This window comes from Papaver somniferum, chromosome 5 (genome assembly GCF_003573695.1).
Source record: "Papaver somniferum cultivar HN1 chromosome 5, ASM357369v1, whole genome shotgun sequence".
NCBI classification, from domain to species: Eukaryota; Viridiplantae; Streptophyta; class Magnoliopsida; order Ranunculales; family Papaveraceae; genus Papaver; species Papaver somniferum.
Genome location: NC_039362.1, coordinates 109,036,464 through 109,047,665, shown reverse-complemented (window position 1 = coordinate 109,047,665; position 11,202 = coordinate 109,036,464). Strand labels below are relative to the sequence as shown.

At 38.1% G+C, this 11,202-nt stretch overlaps 1 long non-coding RNA gene across 1 annotated transcript; it reads left to right on the top strand.

Moving 5' to 3' along the window:
- Positions 1-5,123: 5,123 nt before the first annotated feature.
- On the top strand, positions 5,124-8,436 carry LOC113277705. Its single transcript, XR_003325077.1, has 3 exons — positions 5,124-6,413; positions 7,167-7,322; positions 8,405-8,436. It is a non-coding gene; the product is annotated as an uncharacterized LOC113277705 (long non-coding RNA).
- The last annotated feature ends 2,766 nt before the right edge of the window (positions 8,437-11,202 follow it).

Genomic DNA, 11,202 nt, shown 5'->3' with positions numbered 1-11,202 from the left:
CCAGAAAATATCAAAATTCTCAGGATTGAGACATGAACACTTTAGTGACATGAGCATATTACCTTGACCGACCAAGGTTGGCTCTCTGGCTTGCAAGAGGTCGGTCCCGCACATTGTCATCATTTGACCTAATTTGTTCACATTAGGTTCAAACTCTTCCAAACAACTTGGAATTTCATAAAACGATCGTCAGTTGGTCCCATGACCAACCAGGGACGGTTTCATGACCCCTTGGTTGGTCCTTCATCTCTTCATAATTTATTAGGTCTTATCACCTAAGGTTCAGACGAACATTATTGTAATGAAGAATTAAACCAGCATTTAATCATCTTTTCACCAACTGGTCTTCAAGAGACTTTGGTATTAGCTCACTCGAGCATCTGGGCGTTACATGGTCGACTCATCATCCCATGTAGCCAGTCCCTCCTTCACTCCGTGGTTGATTTTCAATAAATCATCAATTAATCAGCAATTGATCAAAAGTTAGGGTTTCAAATCCAAAGTTCTGCAAAACATAATCCTGAGCAGATTCAAACACTAATAATTTTACATTGATCCCGTGATCAACATTTTAATTATCATACTCGGTTCAGTTGCCAGTATTTTAAATTAATATTTTATTTGGTCCTATTACCAATAATTCATCAAACGAGCAACATTTGCTCAAATGAGCAATATGTGCTCAGACTAAGGAATATTAGTTCAACTATCAATATTCAATAATTCATCAAGTGAACAATATTTGTTCACCTTAACTATCAACGTTTACTCGAGAATTATACCTTTGTCTCAACATACATGTTTGATTCATGAGTCTTAGAACATTTGCAAATCACGTTCGACTCAACAATACAAGGACTCATCGTCCCATGAAGTCAGCAACTGACTAACTAAATACACGTATGCCTTGCAGACTCACAATCACGATACATCAATCGTGCTATATTGGAGGATATTAACTAGGGTTTTGGTCTGGCGGTCTACGACACGTGTGTTCATACACACGATGAGAATGTGAGCAAGTCGTGCAATCAGTGGAGGATTTAGCAAAGTAGTGGATGCAAAATCAACCAAGTCTCCGCACGATGAGCAACTGGTTTTAACACGATTTTCACTTCCCCACTCTTTGACTTCAGCAACTGTCACACTTCATGGGATCAAGGTGTTTCCAATTCTAGCAATATAAATAAGTCTCTGAATTATGATTGAAAGAACATACAATTTTCGTAAAACAAGAGCACACGAACTCGTCGTCTAAAAAAATGACTCTCAACAGAGCAAATTCAATCAATCAGAACTTATCTTATTTCTTCACGCAGAATATAAAACACACCTACAATCTTTGATCACCATTGATCTCACACATTTCTCATCTTCCCTTCTACAGATCGACCCATCCTCTCTTGTGACCGAATTGACTCTGGAACGGCCATCGTCTTGGTTTAGGCCGGAGTCCTACAGATTGATCTCTCGAATTCAAAGCATTCCCTCTTGCAGTGCATCTGTGTAAGGTTAGACAATTCGCTTGGTTCAAGGAGTTTCCTCCGCATGGTCGTCTCCTCAATTCCTTAAAAACCAGCAACTCGTTTTTCCCCGTCTACAGATTGGAGACCACATTGGGAGATCATTCTCTCGGTTGCAATCTCACATTTTCACAAGATGGTTGATCTTAGGCCAGGTTCAGTTACAAACCCTAACCCAAACAATGCTAGCACTAGCAATACTGGTGGTACTCCAGAAACTGCTCCGGCTCCTAACAAAGACACTGGTGGTAGCACTCCTCCTCAAACTAACATCGGGAACAATCCTCTCTTCGGACGGTCTCCTGAGGAAATCATAGAAAAACCGCCTACCATAGGTGATCTCATGAAGGTGCAAGGGACTCTTGCCAAGAACCAGATTTACATAGATGCCACTCAGAAAGAGTTTTGCAATTATCTCAAAACTCTCACAGACAAGACGTCAGATAAAACTCAGGAGAAAGGAAAAGCTAAAGAAACGTCTTCGTAATCTGATCCTGAAGTCACTCCAATCCATGTAGTAGATGATGTAGAAGTTCCTAAAACTAAAGTTGTAGACAATCCGCCAGCGAAGGAACAATCCAGTTTCATCACCCGTGAAGACTTGGAGCGCCTCTTGGAGGACCGTGGAAAAGATAAAACTTCATCTATCGATCGTCACCAACCTCCATACCCTGCTTCTACATAAAGGATTCCTCTACCAAAAGGTTATACCTCTCCAATGTTCACACTTTATGATGGAACAGGCAATGCTCGAGAACATGTTTCCCGATTTTTAGAAGCATTGGTCGAACATGAGCACAACCATGTCGTCCGTCTGAAGGAATTTTCAAAATCTCTAAAAGGCAAAGCATATACCCGGTATAACAACATCACACCAGGAAGTATCACAAGATGGGGAGAAATGATTAAGGCTTTCTACAGGAAATATTTCTTTGTTTCAGAGCAAATCACCCTCTCTGATCTTGGAAGGATGTTTCAAAGGAGCAATGAACATCCTAATGATTATGTGAAAAGGTTCATATTTCAAGCTCTGGACTGTCATGATCCAAATGTTACAGAATAAAAACTCGTGGACTTATGCATCAATGTAATGATTCCAGTCTACAGGGATTTATTGGAAAATCTCAGGTTCCAGACTTTCTCAGAACTTCATGAAGCGGCTAAGAGATCTGCAACTACTGCACATGTTGTATTGGAGAGAGCTAAAACCAAAAAGCTGAAGAACCACGAGAGACTCGAGGTAGAGGACGTTTAATCAACAAACAGTACAACCTCCAACCTTCCACAAATGTTGTTGCAGAAGGGAGCAAACGAAAAGCCGAGCCGCAGCGCAAGCATACTTCTCTGACCCCTTCGAAAGCACAAAGGAAAGATAATCAAACTCGAGATGCACAAGCTTCTATACAACGCACAGGAGCTGATCAAGAAGCACCTGATTTACCTTTTCCCATTTAAGAGGTGATTGAATTATTAGATGTCTGGGTTCAAGACGGTGCAATCAAGTTACCATATGTCAAGAAAGAACCAACTGAAGAAGACATGGAAAATCCTCGTTACTGTCGCTTTCATAGATTCGTCAATCATCCCACAAGGGACTGCAGAATCTTTGAAGCGCATATTTCAAGAAAAGGTCGAATTAGGAGAACTTAACTTGGGGACTGAAGGAGCGCACAAAGACCCTCTCCCGGTCAAAACCTTCACTCTCTCTGAACCACCCGTCAAGGAAGCAGTTCAATCCTTGATCGAGCATGTCTGCGAATTGCTGTACTTATCAAAGGCTCAAAGGAAAGAGATGTTTTCTGCATTGAACCACATCGTGTCAGGGAAACACTTATTGATCCAGGAGACATTTCCTGAGACTTCAGCAACATACAAAGAAATGTACGACTGAGGACTTCTCACCACAGTCAATCTCAAAGGAAATGAGTTCAAACGAGCGTTGATTGATGTTGGAACTGCTGTCAATGTTATCCCTCTGAAAACTCTCAGAGTCGCTGGTATCACACGACAAGAAGCCATTCATGCTCCAGTAACAATCATGGATCACGAAGGGACTCCCAGAGATGCTTACGGACACATTACTCTCAAGGTGAATATAAATTCAACCTTGACAGAAACCAAATTTTACATAATCCGAGAAGATCCAGGATATGACATGATCCTTGGACGTGCGTGGATTCATACTGGAAAGGTAATCCCAACACCTTCAACTTCAATTGCACATTTCTCCATTAAGGAAAGCTCTAATTCGGAAGAAGAAATAGAAGATATTCCACCGCTTGAATATCTGAAGGAAGTCAGAACCTTGACGGAGCTGACACAAAAGCCTGAAGAAAATGCAAATGCTTTCATTAAAAGGTTCCGCGCTCAGGCAAGCCTTATTCCTCCTCATGTGTCCATATTATCAGTTTTCAAACATGCTGCTTTGGTTCGAGGACTTTACTCCACCAACAACTTAGCCATTGCAAAATGCTATGAATGGATAACCTCACCTCAGCAATATTTCACCAAGTGGTTGGATGCAAAGCCTCTCCAAGTCCCAGATTTCACCAATACTATTGTTGCTGAAATAATGGTTTAACTCAACAAGCAGTATCCCAAATATTCTCCTTTGCACGAATGTCCATACGTGCCACAATATTGGAGGGCTTGAACAACATGGAACTCCATTGCACGAAGAATTCCAAACCAACATAAGATATTCAGGGCGCGGACAATCAAGTCTAACAAGTTCCAGGAAGGAGATTTATTTCTCAAAGCAACTAAGCGTAACTATCATTCTGCAAAGAACTCCAACTGGGAAGAACCTTTTATGATCTCTAAATATGTTGCTGGTGGATACTACAAATTAATCAACATGGACAGCAAGGAGAGTGTGGTCATAATACACGAGAATTGGCTCAAGGACTTTGACGCTTAAGGTGTTGGACGTTTGAGGTACTGGGTGTTCATGAACACCCAAAATATTTGGCATTTAGGATTTTCTTTCATTGTATTTCAATTCCTCCAAAATGTTTGCAATACTTGCATTCAGTAATTTGAATTCAATTTATTTATCAAAATTCAGTTTACTTAAAGAAAATCTCTATCAAATCCAAAGAAAAACCTCAATCATCTACTTATCCAAAACCAATCAAAACCAGAAAATAAACCTCACATCTCTCAGAAGTTCAGAAATTCAAGAGATTATGGAAAGAAATCAAAGAAAATCAGCAAAGAAAGATTTTCGCTCCTTTGCATCCTTCAAGATTTGTGTATGTAAGGACCCTCAAGCTCGTCAATGTTATTAGACTAGTCAAGAGACGAATTAGCCGATAATCGCTCGACTAATTTAACACGAACGTTAATTAATAGGAATTAATCTAACAACGATCTAGCTACGAAACTAGTACCGTTGAATAGGTCTCGGAAAGTTATGCGCAATGGACTACTCGAACGTGTCATTTGAATACCGGATGAAGAAGAATTCATCAGATTAGTGTGAAGGGCAAAAGAGTCGCCTAACTGCCCTTATCCGTTTCTCGGGTGCCTTTAACATTTCGGTCGGCCTTATCCCCTGTTGAATCGTTCGAGAATTCAGTTTCCCTTTTCTTATTTCTCTTTCTTCTTCGTTCTTCTTCTGCTCCTCCTCTGTTTCTTCTTCTGTTAGATTTTGGGAGATGAAATATAGTTTTGAGATCAAGATAAGATGAGTCTGATCATGAATCAAGTGATGGTGGAAGTATTGTTTCTGTTTGAGTTTAGGAGGATGTTGATTAAGTACTGGAAGATGAAGGAAAGATGAACTAAATTAGGGTTATAGAGTTAATTTAGGTTCTGAAGTTTTAAGAGATAAAATTAGAACTATGGTGGGATGAAGAATCATGGGTTTAGGTTCAATTGAAGTTATGAACTTGTTTTGGAGATGAATTGATTGAAGCTAGGATTTCAGAAAGAATTCAAGGAAGAATTAGAAGGAGATATTGATGTTAAGTGGATTGAATTAGTGATGGGTTTGTCCTTAATAGAATTGTAGTTGGATGAATTGGGGTTAATTGGATGTTTTTGGCGATGTATGGTGGTGAACTGAAATTAGGGTTTCAAGTTCTTCCCAAAATTAGTATTAGGGTTCATAAAAGTGATTGATTCAAGTGACTGGATCTGATTGAGATGGAGGATGAGAAGTTATACAATTGTGATTTCCGTCCAAGGTAATTCTCATGCGGTAAGTAGAATTTCATGATTATGTGTTATCAACTGAAGTAATTCTTATTTTAGTTATGGATTGAATATGATATTGGTGATGTTAACAATTTAAGATGTCTGAGTTGATGGAGTTATAAATGGTGTATGAATTGAATATAAGTTGAATTTTGAATTGTAATAAAGAGGCTAATGGTTGTTGTGGATGTTGGTGGTTTAAATGAGCTGTGATGCAAGCTGAGGTGATATTGAGTCATGAGATACTGCATCAGATGGTTGTAATTGAGTTTGTTGGTGGTTGTCTAGTGAATTATAGCTGGGTCTGCTCAGACTTGCAGGGGATTTGGATGAATAAATTAGGAATTGGTGAATGTTGAGTGGATATTACAGCCATGAAGTGAACTGTGTAAAGAGAGCAGAATGTGAAGTTAAAAGTGTTGTTGGTGTTGAGGATGAAACTGCAGGTGAAGAAGAGATGATGTTAAATGGATTGGTTGTTGCATATGTAGATGATTATACTGAGTTATAAGTTGTGGTGGTGATGTGGAGGTTGCAGGGGATATTTGTGGTTGGTGGAGGTTTAGAAACCATAGGTCGTGGTGTTGTTTGTGTGTTGAGAGTTTGCAAGCACGAAATGTGTAACTGAGACGATAGTTGTAGAATTATAGTCAAGTGGTGGCTGTGAAAAGCTTAAAGCTACAATTGCAGGTAATAAGAGTTCTACATTGTATTTGAAATTCAAAGTTTGTTTTGAATGAATAGATTGTTATTGAAATGATATCAGTAATAGAAGTTTAGCTTAGGCTTTTGGCCTATTAGTCATCCCAGTAATAGAAGTTTAGCTTAGGCTTTTGGCCTATTAGTCATCCCAGTAAGTATAGCTGACTTACCTGACTCGGACCATCTGACTGAGTCGAGTTGACCCTGTTAAACTGAGTTGAATCGGTTTGACTCAGTTGACCATTTGACCAGGACCTTGACTTGACTATTGTCGTTGACTGTTAGTTGACCCCGTTGACCGTTAGTGACTGTTAGTGGACTAGATAGACCAGGCCTTAGTTTAAGGACTGACTTAGTGGACTTGGGCTTTTGGCCAGAAATCTCAATTAATGTTTTGGATAAGGGTGCACAGGAACCGCGCCGAAAAACCGGACCGTGCCGGAACCGGTGGAACCGTACCTGGTTTTGTATCGAACCGAGAAAGGAGGTACAGGTACCGGTTTTAAAACTGAGAACTGACCTCTAGGGGTACAGGTACATGACTCTATTCATGTCCCTTACCGTCCCGTCCCGTTTGTACCGAGTAAGGAAAATGTCAATTATAAAATTGGGAATTTATGTCATTGCTCAGATTTCTTATTCTGCAATTAGTCCTTTTTCTTTGTATTACTTGATGAATACGTGTGTTCAATATTAACTGAAGTGCAGATTCTAATCTTGTTTACTGGTTGTCAATTACAGCGTCCTTGTATTTCGAGGAGAACTGCCACTCTTGAACAGATATCTTCCATATTGGATTCACCATCTGACTTGGAACCATCTCATGATGAATCTTAAGTGTTTGGAGCTAGGCATCACCGGCATTATCGACATGGTTCGCCTGGAGGGATCTCAGAGGTAAGACTAGTACATATTTGAAGTTTTGTTCTTATGTAAGATTACTTGAAGTTTAGAGAAACGTGGATGTACAGTTCAACATTGTCATTGATTATCCTCGTTTCGTTGTTAAGCATAAATGGCTGCCTTGGTACTTTTGGTTTAATCAAAAGATACTTGCAGTAGTCAAGAAGAAATTAGGCCATATCATTTTGCATTTGTTAAAAGCTCCAGTTATTGTTCAAGTAAATACTATTACTATTACTACCAGGAATATCTGTAGTCTCCAACGGTTTGACCACTGGCATAATGTCAAGAATTTATGGCCAGGATAAAACTTGATCATTGGGTTGTAATGCAATGCCATCTAAAATTTGCCAAAATAGTTAATAGTTTTAGTTAGTGCTTTACTATTTCCATATGGCATTTGTTCAGATTAATAAACATCCTATGTAAAATAAAAAGGTTTTTATCAATAAGGAGGTACAGGTTTAGTGTCTCAAAGGGTTGGTCTTTTGGAGTTTGTAACCCCTATGAAAAAGTTCAGTGTAATGTTGGAATTCTGACAGAAAGTACCGACTGGTACCGGAACCGTCCCTGGTACTGTACTTGTCCCGAATGGTATCGGAACCGAGGACAGAGGTACAGGCACCGGTACCGGTCCAAAAACTAAGAACCGAGACTAGGGAGGTACAGGTACTCGGCCTCGACAAGAACCGAGCCGAACCGTACTGTGTGCACCCTTAGTTTTGGACCACTTATGGTCCGAATTAGCTTTTGGTTCCTTCTACAAAGTTGTAGATAATCATAAGACTTAGCTATTGGACTATAGAACCAATCCAAATGAATTAGTAACTCTTAGAGATGCTAAAGATAGATTATAAAAAAAGATATAGAATCATAAGTGGGTCTGGAACCGTTAGACTTGTATGATTCTTGTGTGAGCCTTTTGGCTAGATTCTTAGAGTTCTTATGTGATTAACAGTTAGTCTGTATTAACAACGACCGATTGATAAGCACGAAAGTGCTACATTTTATACCCATATTTATATTAGCTAGGACTCAATATTTTGACTAATGACACTATTTTAGTGCTTTTGCAGAAAGTACAAGTGGATTCGATCATCCAGCGAATAAACATCAAAATGTGAGACTTAATGGTGAAGCGAGTTGATGTCAGCATACTAATGCCACCTAAGATTGGTCAAGAGTGACTTTATTATTGATAGCATAAGAATGGAAGAATATCACCTCCATGACCACGTGCAACTGAAGAAAAAGGAAAGATTAATATATCTTGTCCTTACATAAGTTCTCTTGCTATATTTATATAAAGAATCTGAAGGTATATTTGAAGCCAACTGATGTCATTTTGCAAGTACAGTTAAGGTGGGACCCAGCACATGCAAGAAAATATCATGCTTTCTAAATGAAATTCATATACTATGGAAAGTGGAGATTCGGTGATACTTTACAATGTCTCGTCATATTATGACACGCGACACAACATCATTGGGTGAATTTATATTTTCATGACATGTGACAGACTTCTATTGGGAGGTGCTGTGGCGACGAAGAAGAAAAACGTGAATTCATGTGTGAGCTATATTTATTTGTTGTTTCAAATATACTGGGGGGGGCGCCAGGCCACAGAGTTAGAAGAGAAACAGGAGAAGGATTTTGGAGTTTTGTTTTCGATTCTTCGTTTTTCTTTAGCTAAAGTTTGATTTTAATATGTTTATGGTTTTTGAGAAAGCCATGTCTAGCTAGAGTTATGTTAGGGTTTAGGTAGAAACCAATTTAATTGTGTAAACTCTACATTTATATGCTCAATAATGATTTAAATGACTAGTAGTTTTTCTTCATATAGCTTGGTATTTTATTGTTCATGTGATTTTCTTGATTATTTATGCTTTTGAATTGATATTTCGTGCTTCGGTTAAATCCCTAGACGTGGTATGCAAGGATAGATAGGTAATGATTTAGAATCACCACTCATGAAGCGAAGAAAACTAGAGCGGAGAAACAATATTTGAAAATCCATGGAATAGATTTTTAAAGATTAGTAGAGTTCGCATAATTAATTGGTGGAAACCGAAAATCCTAACAACCTTCTATCATTCTGTTTTTCGTTAAAATTATTTATTGTTTCATTTTGTTTCAAATTTCTGAAAACTCATTAAACATTATCTATTTGATTATTTGGTCTTGGTATTAGTTAGAAGTAGTATTTTCACACTCCTCGTGGGACGACCTGTACTTGCCATTGTTCTACTAGTGAGATATACTATGCACTTGCAGTATTTTATTGTAGGTTTCCGAACCTACCAAGTTTTTGGCGCCGCTGCCGGGGAGTGGTAACAAAATACTCGCTAGTTGATATCATTGTATATAGCTTATTTTTAATTTTTATTGTAAATAGTTTATTTTTATTGTTCTTTTAGTTCTTTTTACGCAGTTTGTTTGATTATTTTTTTAGGTACTTTAGTCTGAAGTGCGGGCGAAAAGAAAGTATGCACTCGCAAGATATTTGCAAGAGCCACTTGGGATATCCATTAGAGGTTTGCTTAGCTCATTTTGGGTATGATTTTGATGACGATAGTCTTATTTGTGAAGTCAATGCCTTGTTAGACTCCACACCGCTGTTAGACACTAATAAATGGAAATCCAAACTAGAACCTCTAGTTTTGTTCGAGTCTCGACTAGTTCCATCAGTCGAGAAAGTTTCGACCATGACCTTTAAGCCATTAAGTTCAGAATTTTTTTGTCTTGATGATATTGATAATGAAACCGTTTTAGATGATAACGGGTCTATGAGTCATGATATTATTGCTCCATTTGAGCCAACATATGTTCGTGTGCCCTATTTTGCTCAACTGGAACCAATATCAGTCATAAAAGTTATTTCCGCTGATTTAGAACCTGATTTAAGGCGTGCACCTCAACTAGAAGCTATTGAAAAAATTTATACCTGTTTATGTGAATGATTTACATATCCTGACAATGCATGGATTGATTACTAAGGATTGTTATTTATGGGGAATGGATTCACATATATCTTTGGATGATTATAGTTTTTGCAAGTGCATATTTTCAGCTGACCGGATTGGTTGGGTTGATCCCCAACTTTTCAGACTCTATATATATGATTGGCAGCTTACTTTGGGGTATCAACCTCATTTTTTTTTGAGATTATGTGCTATTGAAAGTAGGGAAACAATACATTTCGCTTCGTGGGAGTCAACCCATCAGATTTGTTCCCTTTTCTCTATCTTTTATTTTTATTTGTTTATTTTTTTTGCAATTTATAATTTCCCACCTTGATTTCTACGTTGGATGACTCAATTACATTGAGGACAATGTAATATTTAAGTGTGGGGGAGTGGCACTTTGGTTAGGATTTAAAAAAAAAATTATGACCAGCTGTGTAGCGGGTCTAAAAAATAAATAAATAATGACCAATTTTTGGCGCCGCCAACGCAGATTTGTTTATAAATTTGTTTTTAGTTTTTAGTTTTTTTTATTTGTTCCTTTTTACGCCTTTCGTTATTTCTTGTTTGCTTTCAGGTTTGGAACTGAGCTAAAGAAGAGGGGAGAAAGTGCTGAAAACAAAAGCGAAGCCAAAGAAGACAAGAAAGGAGGAATCCAAAAGGAGTGAAGAAGAAAATTTTTGTATATAGATATTCTATTTTATTTTTTTTAGAAACTGTAATTAAGGTTTTTTTGTAATCTTTTATTTTTGGACATTTTTTTATTTTCGGACATTGAACTTTGGGACTTTATTATTATTATTTTTTTTAAACCCTACGGAAGGGTAGTTTTAAATATAAACTGTCTGCAGAGAAGGACGACGATTACGATATCGTCTCGGCCCCTCGGGTTCGTACACGACATTGGAGTT